Source organism: Coturnix japonica, chromosome 11 (assembly GCF_054131305.1).
Source record: "Coturnix japonica strain WE chromosome 11, WE-NBRP24, whole genome shotgun sequence".
Lineage (NCBI taxonomy): Eukaryota > Metazoa > Chordata > Aves > Galliformes > Phasianidae > Coturnix > Coturnix japonica.
In genome coordinates, this window is record NC_140673.1 from 3,397,063 (window position 1) to 3,416,437 (window position 19,375).

The 19,375-nt window shown below is 40.2% G+C and overlaps 1 long non-coding RNA gene across 8 annotated transcripts in view; it reads left to right on the plus strand.

Moving 5' to 3' along the window:
- Positions 1–19,375, plus strand: part of LOC107317314 (uncharacterized) — a 94,182-nt gene that overhangs the window by 66,506 nt on the left and 8,301 nt on the right. For 7 of the 8 annotated variants that reach the window (XR_014932940.1, XR_014932938.1, XR_014932936.1 and 4 more), the window contains 4 exons: positions 3,603–3,735; positions 8,159–8,240; positions 10,897–14,622; positions 16,717–18,998. This is a non-coding gene — a long non-coding RNA (uncharacterized LOC107317314). Of the gene's footprint in view, positions 1–3,602; positions 3,736–8,158; positions 8,241–10,896; positions 14,623–16,716; positions 18,999–19,375 lie in introns of those variants that run through there. The other variant, XR_014932937.1, reaches the window with a different exon arrangement.

The window sequence follows — 19,375 nt, forward strand, 5'->3', positions numbered from 1 at the left end:
TTCTTAACCCTTGACTTCTGCTCCCCCAGTTCTGTACTGCACAGGGATGAAGTGTTATTTTCCTTGTCCATGGCAGGTGCCCTACTGTGCTGCTTTTTTGTTTTGTTTTGTTTTTAATTTGATGTTTGATTTGCTTTGTTTTTCTTTTAGCTGCTTCTTTTATTTTGCTAAAAGTCAACTTTTTTCCACTTCTTGAGGCTGCATATCCTTAATGCAACTCAGTAACTAACCGGTTTACAGTTCCAGGCTTCTGTTTTGAGCCTATGCCCATATTCTTAAGGCATTTGCTGTTATCCCACAGTGAAGCTGAGCCCTGTAACAAGAGACATGATAACAAGCTGTTTCATACAGCACGTTGGTAACAAGCCTGACAGAGCAGGACAGGAGACAAGCACAGATAGCATAGTTAATAGAAGACCTGAGGCCTTCCTAGCAGAGGCAATGGTATTTTTACTGAAACACTTAACAAAAATTCTTAGATATTCTTCACTAGCAATACTGTGCTAGTAGAATTAAGCTCAAAACAAGCCGATATTACTGCAGTAGATACCATTAGAAGCTAATATTAAGTAATTGTCCCTAATGCTTCAGTGTTTGAATGGGATATTTCTCTGCTTTTTAAAACCGTGCTTCCAGTTCCAGATATCAGCAGTGGTGTCTTCCAGCTCAGAGGGGTCTTGTTAGCAGTCTGGCCTCTGTGGATTCCACCTGCTGTGATTCTCAATAATGTTCCTCAAAGCTAAGGAAAAAGGCAATAGCTTGTAATTAACCAACGGCTCCTGAACTTTACATCTCTCATGAACTGCCCGCGTGCTGTAGTTAACCGGGAGCAGCAGCCGTAGCCGTGTAGTCTAAAAAAAAGATGTTCACCCTCCTGCCATCCACACTTCTTTATTATCTAGAGATGCATAAAAAAATAAAATGAACAAACAAAGAAAAAAAGAACACAGATGGATTAAAAAAAATAAAAGGCAGCACATGAGCTATGAAAAGCAGAACTGAAAAACAGGGATGAGGTACTGATTAATGCACTTCACAGAAACACACGGTGAAGTTTGCTGCTGAGCTGAACTGTCTGCTTTTCCCCAGCCTGGTCATTTTAGGTTAGTGGGAATCTCTTGATGCTTGTTTGTTTTCTCAAGAACATTCTCATGTGTATTAAAACACAGAAGCAGTTTTCTGGAAGAAAAATATATATATATATATGCACAGAAGTTCTTCATGAAATAAAAGGCCATTGATTATGACACTGAACCTCTGACTATGCTGGAGCATAGTATTTTAAGAGATAAGACTTCTAAGTTGCTTTTTAATTTCACAGAACTCACCTACATTTTGAAGTCAGTCTATTCAAAGCTCACACTTCCAAAACAAACACACATTTAAAAAATGCTGCTGCATCAATAATTTTCACACCTTTTGTATTCACATCCGCAGTACTGTACTGTAGTAGTACTCTCCAAGTTGGAATTAAGATCCCTTCAGTAAGACATATACCCCAATGTGAGAAATAGGGGGGATTTTGTATGTAAGTAACTGAGTTACACACTGATTTTGTTTTTCCCGTTGTACTTCTAGTTTAGGATTTGTTTTCTGATCCATTCTTTATTTCTGAAAACATCTGCTAAATCAATATCTGTTTAAATACATAGATTAATTTCACTGTTGGTTTGCTAATAAATAATATAAATAAAGGGTAAAATTATGTGAATTGAATTGCTTTTGACATCAAGATATTTACAGATTCTCTTTTCTCCATAGTACAAGAGCGAGATTTATGTAGTTGATAGATCTACATTTTGCTTCCTACTTGCTTTGCGACCAAAATCTCATACAGCATATTTAAAAGACAGACATAATTTCTTAGCTTGTGGAAGCAGAGCAAGTAATCACATTATATACCTAATGAGGTTACTTAAATGAATGCTAATCTTATTTCCTCTGAAGGACATTTAAAACTAAATTTCGTATCTTAAGGTGAAGGTAACATTACCTAAGAGGTGTTTTTGGAAGAGGTTGTTTGTTCGCTTTTCAAGTCCTATCCCTCTGCTAAAGCAGAACGCTTACAGTAGATTGCATGGGAAAGCATCCAGACATCCTTGCATGTTTCTTCCATATAAACTATTCTGGTAGTCATTATGTTTCCATTACTGGTGTAAAATTAAAGAACTGGAAACTGAAGGAGATTTTTTATAATGTAACTTATTTTAACTTCCTATTTTTATTATTAAAAACAAGCTGAAACCAAAGTAGCACCAACATCAAAAATCCTTACACAAAACAGACTTTTCATGGAGCAGACATTTATTTATTTACTTGCTTTCTTACTTGTTTTTAATGCTGAAAACTCTTAATGTCTCACAATAGATTATATTAATGGCATTTTCATCTGAAACTGAGATCCTGGTATCCTGATATCTCGGTCTTGTACTTTTCATTGTCGGTATCTAATCCAGAAACACAGGGATGAAATATGCCTGCCACTGATATTCAATATATTTCTCTTTGTGTCTTTAATTCAGTAGGAAAATACACAAGCTAAGCTACAGAAAAGAAATTTACTTCACATGAAAACCTGCTGTGTCATGTTCAATTTCTGTGGGCAGCTGCTATTATACTTTTAAATTGTCTCTTTATGTTAGCCATAATAGCAAAATATGTTTATATTCACTCTTAGATAACAAACTAGCTATCCTTGGTAAATAGGAAGTCACTTCTGTTTCTGTTTTCATATGAGAAGATCTTTAGTTCATCCTTCAGGTTCTACACCGTGATTAAAATCTAAATAAAGGAAGGGAAAAAAAAAAACCAACAATTCAAACTAAGCTGTGCTTAAATATTAAATATAAGAAAGCTCAAAGGACAATTTCTGTTTGCAGTACATTAAACGCATTGCAGGGTTGTGGCGTGTTTTTGTGTCCTATTTTTTGTTTTTATTTCTTTGTTGGTTTATCTTTTCCTCAACTTATTTAGAAGTAAAATGGGGCATTCTCTCAAAGCCACGCTTTCTTGAAAATACCTTGATGTTGTGCACAGAAATGTGCTGAACTATTAGCCTTTGTTATAAACTCATAATTCCTGTGACATTCTTATGACATGGTATAAAAACTCTAACACAAAAAAAGACAGGCTTTTCATACATCATGTTTTTACACTTCTTTCTGTCTCATTCCTGATGTTGTTCTATCGACCATCATGAAAGGCATCATTTAATACTCCTTGAGAAATGAGATTTTGACCCTCATTAAAATAGTAGTCATTGTGATTGAGCTGAATAAAGCTTAAAGCATTGAACAGTCTCAAGTATAGAGAAATTAATGGTTTACTCTGGATCTGAAATGAGAACTGTGAAAACATTGTTCAGTTTGCATTGCTGTGTTCATTACTGTCGTTAGGGGCTTCAGTACCTTGCACAGCAGTATCTTCAAGTACATAGAATATATTCAAGTACATGTAATATATTCATTTATCTTCTATAGTACTGCTGTCTCTAGTGTCTTCGATGTACATTAAAAATATCATCAATGAAGCAGTAGAATATAACATTAAATATTTCTGCTTGTTTTGCTTGTGTTTGTTTTTGGTTTTACTTCTTATCTAAGGCAAAGATAATAACCAAAAGAAATATGGTGTGTTGGACCTGAAGCCATTTTCAGCATTTTCTACTGCTCCCTTTCATGTGTACACCTCAGGATCTGTGTAACATGGTGTCTGCTTTTCTTCTTTCAAAAAATGGTAAGCAACTGCTTGGCTTTATCTTGACTTGTGAGCTTCTTAATCTCGTTTTTAGCCCCTATTCTTTTGAGGAGGCACAGTCAGAGAAAGGCTGGATAGGGGTCTTGCAGCTGGCCAAGGTGAACCTACCCCCATTTCTGCAGAGCATAAATCAGTATTTTAAAGCATGGTGATGGACAATTGCTGTCTGTTCTGTTTGTTTCTCTGTCTTGAAAATATAAAGTAAAAAGTATCAGTAGAAGATCTTTCTGTGACATATTTTAATATTTGAACATTCCTGCTGAATTTAACAATATTTTATTAAAAGATACATTGTGGAAATGGTGAATACCATCAAAGTGAATTATCATGACAAGTTGTTTGCATTTTATACTAGAAAGAAAAAGACAGATCTGTAGATGATTGCAGCCTCTTTACCAATTCACAATTATTCCTTAAATTTACCAGCAATTAAGAATTAACTTTTACTTTTTTCCTTGCTGGTACTTTGCAGCCATGAATCACTGAAGGACTTTTGTTACAAAAGTAGTCGATGAGCTTGTTCATAAATTTACTCTGTGATTTGCCTTAGTCTCTGCTTTTTACTATGCTGACATAAGTTGGAAAGCAAATGCAGAAATAAAAATTCATGGGTGATATGTTTGCAGAAGTTTTAAATATTATTGTTTGAATATTATTTATCCTATTAGCTCTGAGCACCATCTGGAAGAAAAGAAAGAAAAGAAGGAAAAGGAAGGAAGGAAGGAAGGAAGGAAGGAAGGAAGGAAGGAAGGAAGGAAGGAAGGAAGGAAGGAAGGAAGGAAGGAAGGAAGGAAGGAAGGAAGGAAGGAAGGAAGGAAGGAAGGAAGGAAGGAAGGAAGGAAGGAAGGAAGGAAGGAAGGAAGGAAGGAAGGAAGGAAGGAAGGAAGGAAGGAAGGAAGGAAGGACTCAAGAACTGATAGACTTCAAGGATTTTAAAGTATTTGGAATTAGAATATATAGATTTTTCTGCCACAATGATTGAGATGAGACCCCAGTCTCACACATTCTTAAGATAAGTAACAGAAACTGTGGAAAGAGAACCAGTAGTGTAAGGTGGAAGATTTAGTTAGCTTTATTGTAATTTGTTGGCAAGAAGGTTCAGCAGTGATAGATGTCTTACAGTTAACGAGATGGATGTGAAATATATTTTGCAGGTGTAGACACTGCTTAACTGATGTCATTCCTAAATTTCACTTAAAGGTTTCATTGATTTAATGATTTGTGGGCCAGGAGCTCTCAACCTTGAAAGAACATCTGTTGTCAATGTGCTCATACTTTTAAATTCACATTGACGTTTATTTCCTTGTAATTCTTTCCACTAACCAAATTTTGAAGAACTAATATTAATGGAAACACTGAATGCTCACAGGTGCTTTCCTCAAAATATTCAAAACTCATATTCTTTATGTATGCAAGAGTCACTACCAAGCATTTTATGGCTCTTTACAGGAAAGTGGATGGTGCTACTACTTCCATAAAAATTCTGCACACTCCATTTATTTTTTTCACATAAGAAGTTACTTTGACAAGAGGAGATCATTCTGAAGTCAGAGAACCGTAGAGCAGTTGATGTTGGAAGGGTCCTCATTTCATTCAATCCCTTTTCCTCAAAGCAGCATCAGATAAACTCCTTTGCTGGACTCCGTCCAGTAGACCACGTCTGTCTTGCCCAACACTGAACACAGCACTCCAGATGTGCACTCACCAGTGGTGTAGAAGGGAAAGAGAGCGTCCCTCTACCTGCTGGCACTGCTCTGCCTAAAGCAACTCAAGAAGCTCTTGGTCATCGGGCACATTGCTTGCTGCCCACTGGGACCTGAAAGTCCTTGTTAGCTGCTACCTTCTAGTCTTGTGGTCCCTAGGATGCACTGGTGCGTAGCTTTATTCTTTCTTGGGGCAGGACTTTAGTATTTCTCTCAGGTTCATTCAGGTGAATTTCACAAGATTCCCATTGGAATTCCTACAAATACAAAGCCTCCTCTCCTCCAACAAAGGTCTCATCTACATCTTCCCATTCAGGCAGTCTGTAGCAGACAGTTACCACAACATTGCCCTTGATGTCTGCTCACAAATTCTGATCCATAATCTCCACTGGCTCATTACTTGATACAAAGGAAGAGCTCCATTCATTCCCTCATCTTCTTGGTGAGAGCGTAGCACCCCTTTGCCCATGTGCCTGCATCCATTGCAGAGCTTCAGGAATGTGAGTTATTCCACAACTCCTCCATTATGCCAGAGACTGTAGCCCTATAACTGCACACAGACTACTAATTCCTCCTGTTTGCTCCTTGTGCTGCATGTATTAGTGCATAGGCACATTAGAGTGACAACCAGTTATGCTGACTTTCAGGCTCCTAGTTGAAAGTTCTCCTTGCCAGTTTGCCCACTTGCTGCTTCCTCCTGGTGCCCCTGAGTGGTTCAGATTCAGCTATCAGAGATGCTTCATTCAGCAGCTGTCCCAGTTTCAGCTGTGAGGACAGTGAAGCTATCCCACACTTGCAAGCCTTCAGGTGGAACGATAGCCTTCCTTTTGGTGCCAGAACTCACAGGCTTCTGGCCTTTGCTGTGTCGGAATCCACTTTGTAATATGATTCCTGTCTCATCACTTCAGCTGGAGGTTTGACATCACTAGGCTGCAGGGTTTCAAAGAATATCCGCTTGATCTGATGTGCAATCTCCTGTCCTGCTCTTGCAGCTCTTTCTCACAGGAAGACTGCCCCTGGACAACTGCACATCTCATACAAGTTAGAAGAAAATTTGTTGCAGAGGGAGGGAGATCCAAGGTGATTCCTGAAGCACGAGGCTCCCTGAACTGTCTTACTTCTGGACCTTTATCTTGGTCAAGGCCTCCAGTTTTGTGGATGGGGTTGCTCCAGCAGTTGCTGGGGGCCGCCCTATACAGTGTGACAGAACCATTGCTGAGATGAGTGTGCTGGTCTGAGCAGAACTGTTGGCCTGCTGTTTGTGATCTTCCTTGTGAACTGCTAGGCAGTTAACTCACCAGTGCTCCACCACTCCTAGCTCCCACTGATTGTTAACCTAATATTCAAATCACAAGAAATAGTTTCTTTCCTTGAAAACCAGCAGTGTATTTATCACTTTTGTGGCTTCACACGCAGTTCTTTTTTTTTTTCTTCTTCTTTTCCACTTCTGTGTGGCAGCAGGTAAAGCTTTCAGAGTCCTTTTCTTGAAGGGTCAAAGAATTCTTCAATGGACATATTAACTGGCATCAGTAATTGAGAGGTAGATCTGTGCCGGTGGAAATCTTGAAGGTACCAAACTCTTAACTGAGAAATATTCTTGTTTTACTCTGGAAGTGGATTAGAAAAAAAGGGGGAAAAAAGCATGCCAAGAGATCAAATAGATTCCCTTGTTAAAGAACATCATGATTTATGTTAACAGACTTTGTAGTGAATTGGGAAGACTTGTCAAACAAAACAAAACAAAGTTCCTTTTGATACACCAACTAGAAACACAGAGTAAAAAGTTGTGTTCCTTCGAAACAAAGGAAGGAGAAGGGAACTAAGAAAGAATGAGTAAGAATATGATAAATTTTAAGCACCATGAATTCAATTTTTACATTGTGATTATGAAAGACTTAGTGTACTTCCTTCTGTTTGTCTTCAGCACAGTGGTGCTGTGGCAGCACATGTTGAGTTGTCATGGACACGTGCCACATACTCACTAATTTCCAGCTCTGCCATTTGCTTATCTGGAGTAAGCTCGTGGCTGCTGTCAGTTTCCAGCTTATATAATGCTCACTTCTAGGATTAAGAGCACACAGCACATAGCAGTAATATGTCTATGCAGGGGAAGCTTAAACAAATCATCCCATGCAGTCATTGCGTACAAACTAAGACAATAACTTAATCCTAAGAAAGGAGATGACACATTTGAAAGTTGCTATTTTCATAGACAGTTGTCTCTTATTGAGTTTAATGAGATCAGTAACATAACATGTAAAATTTATTAACTACGTAATCTGGGAGGTGCTTTTTATTCTGATTATTAGCTGTAATTAATTGGCCATTCATCAGTTCCAGTCCTTACCTGCTGAGTGGCATTCCTGTGGACTAGCAATCATTTGCTGCATGTCAGCAGTAGGGAAAACCGGTCTTGAGTACTGTCCCTAATGCTACAATCTGTTTCATGAGGCATATGAACACGGAAGTGGCCTTGCAAGGTGAAACCAATGGTCTGTCTACCCACTGGCACATTTAGAACCAACTTCAGGAACTGGAAGTTTCTCCTCATGGATGAGACAGAAGTAGAAATTCTCCTCAGTGCTGTCCAATGACAGGACAAGAAGGAATGGACATCATAAACACAAACGCAGGAAATTTTCATTTACATATAACATGATTTAATCTTACAAAATATATCTTTATTTTTGCACTCCTAGGCAACGTGCTCTTGCTGACCCTTCCTGAGCAGGCGTTTGGGCTGGATCATTTCCAGAGGTGACTTCCAACCTCAGCAGTTTTGTGAGTCATATCATAGTATCATAGTATCATAGTCTCGTGCGGGTTGGAAGGGACCTTAGTGATCATCGAGTCCAACCCCCCGGGATTCGAGCCTCCTGTGTAGCAGAGCGGCACTTCTACCACTTGCGCCACAGGGGGGATTCGAACTCAAGGCCTCCAGTGTTGCAACACAGCATTCCTACCACTTGCGCCACCGGGGCACACAAGTCTGTGATAAAGCTTAAGATACACACAATGCTTAGCTTCAATCCTTCACATATTTTATTTTCTTCTACCTTCCCTCCCTGTCTAGCATTCAATTAGAGTTTTCACTCTATTGAGGTAACCTCTTTAAAGGCTTGCCTATCATAATCCTAATACACTTGAATGATCAGCTAAGAGCTAGTCCTGATTTTATGTTTTTTTCTTCTTATATACATTACTTATGTTTAAATGTAATTAATTTATAGCGTGCTGTGCTTGGGAGTGGTTGAACGCTCTAGTTGTAGTGCCAGGACAGACAGACAACTTTCACAAAGCATCAGTCTGAAGATAGAGATGGTAATAACAGGACCATTTTTCACACTAATACATGAACTGCAAAGTCCTTCTCACATCTGCCTAATTGAATACATAGAAGCAGAGGCAGCTGCTCTTCTCAAACCAAGAAGAGCACTTGTAGTTCAAGCACTTATTGGAGTGAACGAAGAGGGGAACAGTGTGATTAATATCCGACTACTGTTAATTAGCAGCGTCTCTTGTACTCTGTGCCAGAGGGTCTAATAGTTTAGATGACTGATTCCCTACAGTGCCATGTAAACACAAGATGGTTATCCTCAGTTTTCAGTACTTTCTTTTTAGGGTTGTATTTTCAGCAAGAAGCAGTGTGACATGCAGCATCTAAGTTCTTCTAGGTTCATAGGTATCTTCAGGGTTGAGAGTCTGGGTCAGCACAGTGGCAGAATGGGGGCTTCTAGCAACCAAGTGAGTTTACATAATGATATAAAATATTGGCAGAAGCCAGAGTTTAAAATGCTGTCGTTTTGATTAGCATGAACTGGTATAACCTTCATGGAAGGAAGGGAAAACAATCTTTTTCACTTATGTCAACAAGTATAGATTGCTGATCTATCTAGTTTGTGTGTTTGTTCTGATTTGTTTTGTTTATGAGGACGAAGGGGGTGCAATAGGGGGGAAGTTTATGTTCTTTTCAAACCATGTTTCAAATTTCTAATGGGTTTCCCCCTCAGAAGTATCATCCTGTTATTACGGTGAGAAGACTTGCCATGAAATGAGACCAAATCTGAGTTAGTTTGTCATGATCCATTTTCAGAGTCTAATGTTACTGGACACATTACTGCACTTAAAAAGTACCAAGAAAATGCTGTTTCAGAGCCATCCAATTATTTATATGCAAGTATTAACTGTGAAGCAGCTCGGCATTATGTTTATGCTGGCACATTTTGCATCTCTCTTTAAATATCTGTGTAAAAACTGTCTTGCTGAAGGTCGTTAAAACTGTTTCTAACTAATGCATATATAAACAGACACATATATGCATACATTTATTTTTATTTATATTTCCACTTTTTAATGTACAGATATGGGGGTTTGATTTTCTGCTAGAAATATGTGGAATATTAGGGATGCAAATGTAAAACTCCTTAAAGGCAGAAGAGGTTTGCTTCTGTGTTCAAGTTTATTTCCATATTTGCAAGTTGAGATGATGAATGTTGTGGATCATTTTTTTAAGTCTAATTTAAATATGTAAATATTGCAAAATCGCTGCACACCCAGGCTCTCTCTGAACAAATCTTCTGATTTGATGGTGTCATGGATCTTTCCAATCTAACCTTTGCTGGTAGAAGAAAATATTTTCACACTAAATTTGCTGATATGCAAATCTCAAAACGAAACCTCTGTATAAAGTGAATCTTATATTCTATGTGAACATGTAAACTGACAGCAAAAAAAACTTCATTCAGAAGTAGAAATGGGATTTCTGCACATAGTGACCGGGGATTAGATGAAGTGGACAGGAAGCCTTGGGCAGCAAACTGCAAGCCCCATCCTTGAGGAATGTTGTGTAATAATGAATTGTAACAGACATTTTAAAACACCCCTATTCTAATAAGTGGCAAATCTTACCTCAAAAGTCTCCCACTTTCAGTCATATCCCTCTGTTAGATTTAGTGGCAGTGCACTCATTTCATTGGTCAGGGATGTGTTAGGGTGTGCCTTCTGTCTGTGTGTTTTCAACGAAGAGAATCACAGAGCCGTCTGAGTTGGAAGGTTCTGTCTGGTCCAACCCCCTGGCTTTGTATGTCCCCAGCAGGGACACTCACAGCTCCATCAGTGCTCAGAGCCCAACTAGCATGACCTTGAGTGCCTCCAGGGATGGGGCACCCACCACCTCTCTGGGCAACCTGTGCCAGTGCCTCACCACCTCTATTATATACAACTTCTTCCTTACATCTAATCTAATCTCCCCTCATTTAGATTGAAACCCTTTCCCCTCATCCTATCACAACAAGCCCTGCTATGGAGTCCCCTTCCTTCTTACACACCCCCTTTAGATTCCGAAAAGCCAGAGCCTTCTCTTTTCCATGCTACACAGCACCAGCCCATCCTCACAGGGAGGTGTTCCAACCCTGGGATCATTTCTGTGCTCCAACAGCTCCGTGTCTCTCCTGTACTCCTGTGGATGCAGTGCTCCAGGTGAGGCCTCACAGTGCAGAGCAGAGAAGCAGGACCACCTCCCTCAACCTGCTGGCCACACTGCTTTCATTTTGTTTTGTATCCTTTTGTTTTTATCTGAAGAGCATAACTGTTTAAGGAATGGAAGGCCTTTATTCTAAAGATTGCCAGCAGATACAGTACCCTTGCAGGCAATGTAGGCAGAAAGGTTTAGGAACGAATGCAAAGATTAACCCAGACATTATCTCTATCACAGAGTTACAGGTATAAAACCACAACAGTTAGAGGAAGTTTGCATTTTTGCAGCTGCAGGTTTCCTCTGGGCTTTCTTTACAGTGCTTACTACTCATAAAAATGACATAATAAAATATTCATGAATAGCAGGTGTAATGCATTAAACATGATGAGCCTGCAGTGGAAGAATACTACTGTTGAACTGAAAGTTGTCAGCACAGACAAATACACTGTGTAAGGATATATGGAACGTGAGGTGTTGCATTAGGCGTGCACGAACACTCAGGATGTAATGCGATAGGCCCTCCCCTGCTCGGTTATGCATATGTAGAAGGGGTTATGCATATGTAGAAGGGGTGTAGACGAAGTAGATAGTGGCTTATTTAAACTGCTAACACGCATAATAAAATGCCATTTAGCTATTCACCATATTGGTGTGAACGTGTAGTTAAATGGGCCCCAGCTGGACCAGGCCGGATTCGCGGAGGCTTAGCCCTTGAATCCTGGCGTGATAGGGACCACTGGTAACAGTGAGGGTAACCAGGATACAAGGACGTCTGTTTCATGAGGATATGTGATTAATCATATACAGAGCTATTTGGAGTATAACGTGTATTTTTCTCAGATTTGCTAGCAAAATTCAATCATCTGGACTTGCTGACATGGAGGAGGATACCAAAGAAGTACTCAGATTTGGGGCTGGAGAATGGATGAAAAGGAAAACAGCACATGCTTGATCACATAAAGAACGAGCACGTGATCCTAGACAGACAGCATGGCTTCACCAGTGGAAGGTCATGCTTAACTAATCTTGTGGCCTTCTATGATGGAGTGACAACGTTGGTGGACGAAGGGAAGGCGACCAATGTCATTTACCTGGACCTGAGCAAGGCCTTTGACATGGTCCCCCATCACATCCTCATCTCCAAATTGGAGGGAAGTGGATTTGATGGGTGGACAACTAGATGGATAAGCAATTGGTTGAAAGGCTGCAGACAGAGGGTGGTGGTCAATGGCTCTATGTCCAGGTGGAGGCCGGTAATGAGTGGTGTCCCTCAAGGGTCTCTCTTGGGACCGGTGCTCTTTAATATCTTTAAAAATGACATCGATGAGGGAATGGAGTGCACCCTCAGCAAGTTTGCTGATGACACCAAGCTGAGTGGTGCAGTCGATACGGTGGAGGGAACGGATGCCATTCAGAGGGACCTTGACAGGCTGGAAAGCTGGGCTCGGGTGAACCTAATGAGGTTCAACACGGCAAAGTGCAAGGTTTTGCACTTGGGCCGGAAGAACCCCAGGCACCTGTACAGGCTGGGAGGAGTTGTCCTTGAGAGCAGCTCGGCAGAGAAAGACCTAGGGGTCCTGTTCTGGCAGCCCGGAAAGCAAATGGGATCCTGGACTCCATCAGGAGAGGGGTGGTCAGCAAGGATAGGGAGGTGATTGTCCCTCTCTACTCTGCTCTTGTGAGGCCCCATCTGGAGTACTGTGTCCAGGTGTGGAGCCCTCAGTACAAAAAAGACATGGAGATTTTGGAAAGGGTCCAGAGGAGGGCCACAAAGATGATCAGAGGGCTGGAGCACCTCCCCTGTGAGGACAGGCTGAGGGAGTTGGGTTTGTTCAGCCTGGAGAAGAGAAGGTTGCGGGGTGACCTCATTGCAGCCTTTCAATACCTGAAGGGAACTTACTCCCAGGAGGGGAGTAAACTCTTCGAAAAGGCTGATAATAGCAGGACTAGGGGAAATGGTTTTAAGTTAAAAGAAGGAAGATTTAGGTTGGATATTAGGGGGAAGTTCTTTACTAGGAGAGTGGTTAGGTCCTGGAACAGGCTGCCCAGGGAGGTTGTGGATGCCCCGTCCTTGGAGGTGTTCAAGACCAGGTTGGACAGGGCTCTGGGCAACCTGATCTAGTAAAGGTGTATGTTTGGTGGCCCTGCCAGGCAGGGGGGTTGGAACTACATGATCCTTGAGGTCCTTTCCAACCCGGGTCATTCTGTGATTCTGTGTGATTCTGTAATACTCATACAGAACATAACAGACTCATTTTTTTTCCTGCATCTAAGTGATTTTGTTAGAGGAAGTAATTTTTTTGTTAATTTATATGGCCATCTGATATGGCCACGGATGCTGGAAAGAATTAGGGTCAGTTCTAGGGGTTTAGAGACCCACCCCTGTGAGTGTGGGGGTGAATTACCACCGTGCAGGTATATGTGACCCAGGAGCAAAGCGCAGTCCTGCTCAGCTGCTGCGGCCATCTGTGGTTCTGTGTGAAGGTGGAAAGGAGGTGGTCATCTGTGCCAGTCAGACTGTGGAGAGAGCAGGAAAACATCTCTGGCCACAGCTTTGCTGAGTGCTGGCACTCCTGGGTGACAACATGTGAGGCATGATGCAGCATTACCCCACTTTCTAATATTGACATTTTTTTCATTTTCTACAGTGTTTTCTAGATGTGAGCACAGGAAACAAGCCGGTCAGCCACCAGTTCTCTGAAGCGTGAGATGGCAGATGTTTGACTATTGACTTGTTTTAAATGGTGTACTTCATTTTTGATCATTTTCTTTAGCTGTCCTTCTCCTCAGTCTTCAGGTTCCTTATTAACAGAAGACTGGCAAAATCTGCAAGACAGCAGCAAGCTCCATGTAGCACTGCTGTACATTTTCCATGTATCACAATAATACAGGGTTCATTAAACACTGCATTACTTGTGTTATGGAGTTGTTTCAGACACCTTGTCCTTGCCAAAGGCTATTCTTGTTATTAACACACTGGTCTTTTTTCTCTCACCTTTTTTTTTTTTTTTTTTTTTTACCCCAAAACGTGCATTCATTTTTATTAAGATTATTTATGATGGTATCTGTCTAAAGAATACCTTTAGATTCCTTTAATATTTACCCCTGTTATTCTCATTTGGATGCATGAGCAATTTAAGTTTTCTCAGCCACTGGCAATACCAGCTCTGGAGAGTTTCCTAAGCAAAATTATTAATAACAATAACAATAATAATAATAATTATTATTATTATATATATATGAAACTTCAGAATGTGATGCTCCATTCACTTTCTGGTATTTGTGATGTTAACAGATAAGTGTGACTTGGGATTCTGGAGGAGAAAAAAGTGCACAGTGAGAGTTACATCTTACAAGTACTGTGTGAATGGGGATGGTGAAAAGTAGAGTGACAGCATAAAAGCACTGCGAATAATGGAGAATTTTGCTGTGAGTTTGTCGAGACTGCTGTGTGTTACTATCGTTTTACATCAAAGTACTGAACAGAAAATACACACTAATTATCATTTAGCATGGAGTCAAAGGGAGACCTGCCACATGCTTGAGTGGGGGAACAACGTGAGGAAGAAGGAGCTGGAGAGTTGAAGCATTTTGAACTGACCTCAGACTGCTCTCCCTAAGCAACCAGAAAGGGGGTAGAGGAGTCAGGAGTGTTGCTGAACCTGGGAAGGAGGAGGATAAGGAAAGGTGAATTAAGTTTTATTATATTTCTTACTATCCTATCCTCTTTTAAATTGAGAATGAATTAATCTTCCCCAGATTTACTTTTTTTTTCCCAGGCAATAGCTGATGAGCAATCGCCCTGCCCATGTCTCAACCCGTAGGTTTTTTCACCTTGTCCTGATGAGGAGACTGAGTGAGTGAGTGGCTTGCTGGGCATCCAGTGACCAGACGAGGTCAACTTACCACACAGACATACAGAGTGCTTGTTATAAGCCCACCTCTTAAAGCAATTATACCACAGCACTAGGGCTCTCCTATAGCTAAGAATGCTTTTCCTCTACAGGAATACGTAGACCTTCCAGAAGCCTAGTGACAGTCTGACCCTGGTGCAATAGTCTGTTTGGTTTAAGTAGTGCTTATAATTAGCATTCATATTTATTTTCTGTGTTTAGAAATTAGATAAATATGTAGAAACTTCACTATTTCTTCATTTTAAATGTTGGCTTGCAGTGATTTGACACTTTATAACTTCAGAAGCATGCTGAAGCTCTTTGCTTTCTACATTTGTGCAAAGTTTAGCACTGAAAACAAACCACAGTGAATTAATTTAAAAATACATTCAGAAAAGGCTCCCTTACTGCAGTTTTGAACTTTGCCACTGATTACAGAGTCATTAGTGGCTAATTACGAACAAACCGTAAGCAATCTGTCAGCAGCAGAAAATTATTAAAAAAAAATACAGTCCTTGCCACTCAATGGAGTAGTTAGAAGAATAGAAAAAATAACAGCTTTGCATCTTTAGCTCGTAATAGTAGGTGTCAGTAGTTCTCGCAGACACTTAAATTACATAATCAGATCTTAAGTTTCAGGAAGGTCAAGGAGATGCTACTTAGGATTTCCTTCAACCTGTGTATTTACAACTTATTCTGGAGTACAGAAATAGTTCATGAAGTGAAATGAATCAGAATCTATCCTTTTGCTGTTGTTGTTTTTTTCCCCCTGATACATACAGCCTTATTAGGGTAGCACGCTGGGGCTTTTCCTTATCGTTCCTACAAAATGTGTGCCTATTGAGTTTGGATGTTCATTCTGTGTTGGCGGCCAGGCTGCCTGTGCCAAGCAGGGCAGTTCAGCCCATTTCCCTGTTACTCTGGGGCTTTGCAGTTGTTTCACGGCTGTCATTCTGTAGCCCTGAAACAGCATAAAATATTCTGAACATGATCCAGGCTGAAGTCTGGAGCTCATTTTAAACACATCGTTTATATAATTATTTTGATGACAGTGTTAACACTTTTCATGAACACGAGTCTCACTGGAAATGTTTTCATTGAAGACTGTCTTCTAAAACTCATAGAGAAATGTAATGGCAATGAACAAAACAACTGCACGAATGCATGGAAGATTTCACAGCTTTTACTGCATGTATTTTGCATGCATTTCATTGTGTGTATTTTAATTTCCACATTATTACAGAAGCATTCCATGGTGGTAGCTCAAAGTCCATGAGGTCTGAGTGCTTTGAGTTTTCTTTGGCAAAAGTCATCTTTGTTTCATTGCGAGCCCAGCTGTGAAGAATATTATATATTGATAGTATTTTTCTAAAAAGCATTTTTGCTGTATATTAAATCTAAATTATATTGTTCAACTCTTTTTCACCTTAAACCCTTTGAAACATGCAGCAAAATGTAATCAACATAATTCAGCAAAGGAAATACGCTGCATCATTTAGTGGTGTTAAACACATATTTGATGAGACTGCTCACAGTCCATCCTTGGGCAATGTTTCCATTTCCTCTTTGTTCTTCTTCTAACCAAACCCGCAGGTTTGCAGGATGAGAGCAGATCCCGACCTCTGTCTGCTATTGAATAAGGCTGAACTTTGAAGGCACCTTGCTAATTGCAAAAAAGGGGGCAGAAATGGGATTGGGAAACACCTTTGTGTTTTCCATAAGAAATTGTTTCATTTCCTGCCTTCTGAAATATTTTTCCTTTTCCCAATCTTGTTCTTCCTTTCTCCCCCTCTTTTTTTTCTCTGTAAGTTTCACACAATGAAGCATCTCATATAAATCCCTGTTCTGTGAGACCCCCTGGTAATCTTATCTTCTTTCCATTCACCAGGAACAGAGATCTGGCTCAAGCTATCCTGGAAGCAGAGGAAGACAGAAGAACTTACTATAGACCTGAACTGAATCTTGTGAGAACCACCTTCTTGTTCCCACTGCCCACCAGGCACCACAGGAGAAGGAGTAGCAAAATCTGAGTGTTAGCCAGTGTCCCTTAGCTGTCTTTTCAAACTGTCTGGAGACACTGTTCTGAGTACCTGAGCTCCTTAAGAAATTTAAGTAGAAGAAAGTTATTTACTTTGTGTAAAACAGTATGATATAGATTTAGTTGTATTAATAATACATTCTGCCAGACTGCCCATCTGCTGCCATCTGTCACACAGCAACAACGTGTAATAGGATATTGATGGGAAGGTTCAACCTCTGCTGCCATGCCACCAGCATCCACTTCTGACATGGTGAGGCAGCATCATCATATAGGAGGCATTACTTTTGGAGTATCCCTCATAGTAGTAGACAAGCACTAGGCATCTTTAGATGCAGATTTATTTACAGGTACAGGTGGTGACATATTTTTTTGTGTGTAGTTAAATCCTCATAGCGTACAAAGTAGCTGTTGTAACTGCTTAGGGTCAAATGACTGATTGGTACATCACTAATATTTACAGCTGAACTCCAACTGAAAAGGTCTTTTTGCTGTTATGAATCAAGCAAAGCACCTGCCTGTCTTATGGTCCCTCTGGTTTGAGGGATATGATTTTAAGGGATATGATTTAGCTGGGAAGTATTGGTAATGGTTGGACCGGATGATCTTCTAGGTCTTTTCCAACCTTGATAATTCTGTGATTCTGTGATTCTGTGAGAAGCAGTCCCCAGTGCTCACTGCCCTGTGGCCAACAGTGTTATTTAAAGAAAACCTCATAGACAACATCAGTTCCTGCTCTCCTTCTCACTTCCAGTTGTAAGTTTTAATTTTGTGTGGCTCCCAGCATTATTGTTGCCTCTTGCAGGGAGCATATTCCTAGGGACACGAACATGAGGAAGGAACGTGCTTTTTGTTTTCTCAAATAGTTTTCTCCCAACCCACAAGTTGTACTTTTAGTTCTCTCCCCCATTCCACTGTGAACTGGGGGGAATGAGTGAACAGAGGTGCAGTGCTGAGCCACCTGCTGGGTTAAACCACAACGTTTTATCACTCCAGATCCATACAATCATTTCTGCACATGTTGATTATAGCCCTTGTACAGTAAAGAGATTCTGCCTGGAAGAGTTCACTTATCTCTTCATAAAACTGAAATATTGATCGAGCCTTCTATGGATGAGGACAGCTGGGCACTAAAATGTTTGTGCTTGTCAACGCTATGCACAGTGCAGTGTAATTATCACATGCTTATTAATATCTTTTTCCTGATGTGTATATCTGCCTACACGTACAGGAAATCGTCTCAGTTAATGGATGAAGGAAAGAAACATCTGAACACAAAAGTTCTTTTGCATAAGAGATACTTAAATATTGTACTGGAACTACTACAGTTTGTATTCACAGACCAGGTAGCTACTCCTGAGAGAGATGTTCTCCCAGAGTATACACTGGGGCTCGCTTATCTGCTCTCTGTGGAATGTGAAGGGTGAATTGTATGGTTCTGTCTTCAGCCATACGACTGAGCTGGTTCTTTTTTCTCCATGGTCCATCTTTTTTCCCTTTTCTTTTTGTTACTGCTTCTCATGCCTTCCCCAATTAAGATCATAAATTCTCATATTTTTGTGGGTTTTCCTTTAGGAAAGACTCGCCAGGTGCTTTTCCCTTCTTCTGGGAGAATATATACATGGAAAATGTTTCATTTCAGAGGTCAGTAACAAGAAGGAGGAGAAGCTGAAATACATTTTCATCTGCACAGATCCATCAGCTTAGCATCAGATAGGCAGAGTCTGAGATTAACAAGCTTTACCTTGACAGTGACTCAACTATGAAAGCAGTACTGTGACATTTCTTAAGAAAGGCTGCCCACATGCATATTTACAATTCAACCTGTTGGTTTTTTTCTCTCACTCGCTAATCTCTCTCCATTTTGTAGTGAATTACTTACTATAATACTGCAAAAGGAGTTGGTTATGGGCTGTACCTCTTGGCATTTAGGGCACAAGAGAAGTACCAGAATTTCTCTGGTTTCATATTCACTTGTACAGTGTGACGGTGAATGTGGATGCAAAGAGAATAGCAAGTAACCACCCTTTCTTATAGAGACTTCATGCATGTCAGAATACATCCCCTAAAAGCAACAGAGCAATCTTCCTCAATGTTTTGCCTCTCTACTTTTGGTGTTGTTTTTTTTTTTTTTAAACAAATAGTCTAGACCAGAAATCCATATTTTCTGTTTGTGTACCCAACAGACAAACTAATAAAGAATACAAGACATATATTCAGATATACAAAATCCTGTCCTAATCAGATGGATCGAAACCTATAAGCACAGGTAATTAGGAAAGATGTAGTTGGCCATCCAAAAAACATTCTTCAGATGTTTCACATGGTAACGTGAGACACAAATGTGGTATCAAGAAGGTCTCTTTTGTCTGCATGTTAGCATTCACTTATCTTGGATTAACTGGGCATTAACAGATGCTGAAACATGGGGAATCTTTTTTTCTTCTTTTTTTTTAATTAGGCGGAATAAAAGCCTTTTATTTGCTATTTAAGGCTTTTGTGGTACTTC